This window comes from Schistocerca nitens, chromosome 9 (genome assembly GCF_023898315.1).
Source record: "Schistocerca nitens isolate TAMUIC-IGC-003100 chromosome 9, iqSchNite1.1, whole genome shotgun sequence".
NCBI lineage: Eukaryota > Metazoa > Arthropoda > Insecta > Orthoptera > Acrididae > Schistocerca > Schistocerca nitens.
Window position 1 is genome coordinate 100345470 of NC_064622.1, and position 3506 is coordinate 100348975.

The following is a 3506-nucleotide window of genomic DNA, read 5'->3' on the forward strand; positions in this document are numbered from 1 at the left end:
GGAAGCAAACTCCAGGAGGTAACAAAGAAGAGGGGGACACTCCATACTGATGATCAAAGGAGTCACTGAAGGAGGAGGCGGCATAGCATGGGTGGCCACGTGGGGCAGACAAATGGCTTGCATATCTGCTGAGGAGAAAGTCACGGCAGTAGGACAGCAGTAGTTCAGCAGCTTCTACATACAGAGACTCAACCAGGTTAGTGTGAATGGCACGAATGGCCAAACAGATGTCACAATAGTGGATAGTATTGAGATGGCATAAGAGGGATGGATGTGCAGATGCATGAACGAAACACCCATAGTCTACTTTTGAACGGACAAGGGACTGGTACGAATGGAGGTGGGTGGCTCGATCTGCTCCCCAAGAAGTACCACTAAGGACACACAGGACATTGAGGGACCATGTACAGTGGGCTGCCAGGTAAGGCATGTGGAAGACCAAGAAAGTTTCCTATTGAACATGAGCTCCAAAAAGAGCAACAGGTCCAAGATGTGAAGATTGGAAGAAACCAACTGTGCTGCCAGAAATTCATACAAATGATTTCAGTGCTCCATGAGTAAAGTGAAGATGATCGAGATATCACTGAAGACACTGCTCAATGAGACAGGTCCATGGAGAACTGCAATAGATGGCAAAATCGTCAACAAAAAGGGAGCTGGAGGTGCCCAGTGGGAGACAGGCCATTATAGGGTTAATGGTGACAGCGAAGAGGACGACACTCTGGACAGAACCCTGAGGCACGCCATTTTCCTGAAGAAAGGTGTGACCAGGCAGAACCCACACACACCTTGAAAACTCTTGTCATTTATAAAATGATCACTGAGCAATTGCCTAGGATCCTACAAATTTTGTGCATTTCTCTCTTTTCCGGGAGTTCTTGACAATTTCTCAGATGCATGTTTCTTCTTACCAGTTCATGCATTCTCTTTTCACTGACCAGTCAAATTCTTACTGTATTTAAGTGTTCATTTTGAATACACAAGGCAGTTTGTACAAAGTGGAATTCACCTAACAAGGAGACCTCCCGTACTCACATTTCTTTGTTAAACTCCAAAGGCATGTTGGTACAGTGCCCCAATTCTTGAAGTAGTATGGCCCCATTGTTTGTAACGGAACAAGTCCTTGTCCCAACTGCAATTTTATCAAGTAATCCAAATTCAAAGCCACCTTCCTAGGTGTTTTACTCCACCTGGTTAGGTTCACATCCAAAATTCTGTTCTCATGAAACAAGCCAATGAGCAACACTGTCAGCTGTCAGCTGTCAAACCTTTCACATTAAATTATTCTTGCTTTACGGTCTAGTAAACAAATCTACCCCAACATTAAGTTCCTCAAGATGTATGCCAATGAATTCCATTAAGCTTTCCACTCCTCTAACCAACCCACTGACTTGTCCTAAAACAAGAAGTTTATTGGCTGTGTCTTCTTTGTCACTACTAGCAGAAAAAAAAATGAAATGATTGTATGGCATTTATTGGCCAGGAGGGAGGGAGGGTCAGGACTGGGTTGGATCACCACCTAGTCCAGGAAGCTGCAGATCATTCTGGGCAGATGTGGCAACAGAGTTTTCTGCCAACCACTCATTGGGCCAATATGGTTAAGCAGCCCTCTCTTAAAGAGAGTGGTAAAAGCACATTTCATGAATAAAACGTAAAACTAAGTCAGCCATTGGGACACAGTCTCCTAACACCAGGTGTAGCGTGTCAGGGAGGTGATGATTCTGACACAGGGAAGCTAGGTTGGGACAGTCCAACAACATGTCGACTACCATCAAACAGGAACCACAATGGCAGTGGAGTGGGTCCTCAATACAGAGGACCTGATCATGAGCCAGGCAAGTATGGCCAATGCAGAGCCAGCAAAGGACAGTAAAGTCATTGCTAGAGGCCAGCATGAAGGATTCATAATATCTAACTTCACCAAACTAACTACAGGTGATATAGAGTGTCATTCTGTGTTCCAAACACCTAGAACTTTATGGCATAATACCAATCTGAGGTCTGTTTCCAGAAAAAAAAAAAAATCTTATGAATATTTACTTGTAGCCCGTTTGGCCATGGTATCAGCAAGTTCATTCCCAACCTGGCCCAGGGTCCAGATGAAGGTCACTGAGCGTTCACACTGTTTAAGGGCTTACAGGAAATCCTGAACAGCAATAACCAAAGGATGGCGAGGGCAGTATTGGTTGAGACCTTGCAAACTGCTCTACAAGTCACTGCAGATGAGAAATCAAACATCTGCCCAAATCAAATATCTCCGGTGACGAGAGGTTGGCCCTCAAACAACTCTGGGAAGATGACAGCATTGTGTCGTTACCAGCAGATAAGGGGAATGTGACCGTCGTCCTACAGAAGGCAGATTATGACAGTAAGGTGCAACAACTTCTAGATGATGCAGCATACAGACAAGTAGAAAGGGACCCCACAGACAAGGTGGATAATAAGACCAGGGCTTTTCTAAAATTAAGTTTAGTTTAGTCATGTCATGTTCCGTAGATAATTTTCATGATTATTATATCAGTATGATGTGGAACAAGTCAGATTACAAGAGATATATATAAACACACACACACACACACACACACACACACACACACACACACACACACACACACACACACACACGAATAGTGCTAATGTTAATATTACTGAAATTTTTAGTTCTACACATGCAACTACATTTAGAAGTACAGTTTTTTTTTTTTACCATTTCTGAAACAGAAACTCGTCCATGGAACAGAAGTAGTTGTCCAAAAGAAAGATTTTAAGCTAAATTTAAAACTGATCTGCTACCTGCCAGACACTTTACGTTGTTGGGCAAATGATCAAAGATTTTTGTTGCTGAATAACTTATTTCTTTTTGAGCAACTGACAGCTTCAATAACGAATAGGAAATGTCATTTTTCCCCCTCCAGTGTTGTACATATTAACATCGCTGTTCTTCACCAACTGAGATGGATTATTTATAACGAATTTAATTAGTGAATGTATGTACTCTGATGGTTCAGTTAAAATACCTAACTCCTTGAATAGGTGCCTACATGACGTCCTTGGCTGAACATCACTAATTACTCTCACTGCTCTCTTTTGTGCAATCTATAATTTATGCCTAAGTGGTGAATTACCCCAGAAAACTATTCCATAAGACATTATTGAGTGTAAATATGCAAAGTACGTTAGGAGGCTGATGTGTTTATTACCAAGACTAGTGATTATATGAAGAGCAAAAGAAGCTGAACTTAATTGTTTGAGAAGCTCAGTAATATGCTTCTTCCAGTCCAAGTTATTTTCCATGTGAACACTCAAAAATTTGAAGAAATCTATCCTCTTAACTGAGCCCTGTTCATATGCTACTTCAATTGTCGGTATGACTATTCAGTTTGCAGAACTGGATATACTGAAGTGAGTTTTTTCAAAATTAAGGGAGAGTCCATTTTCTGAGAACCACTTCATAATTCTTTGAAAGACATCCTTAACAATATCTTCAGCTGCTTTTTCTGAAATGG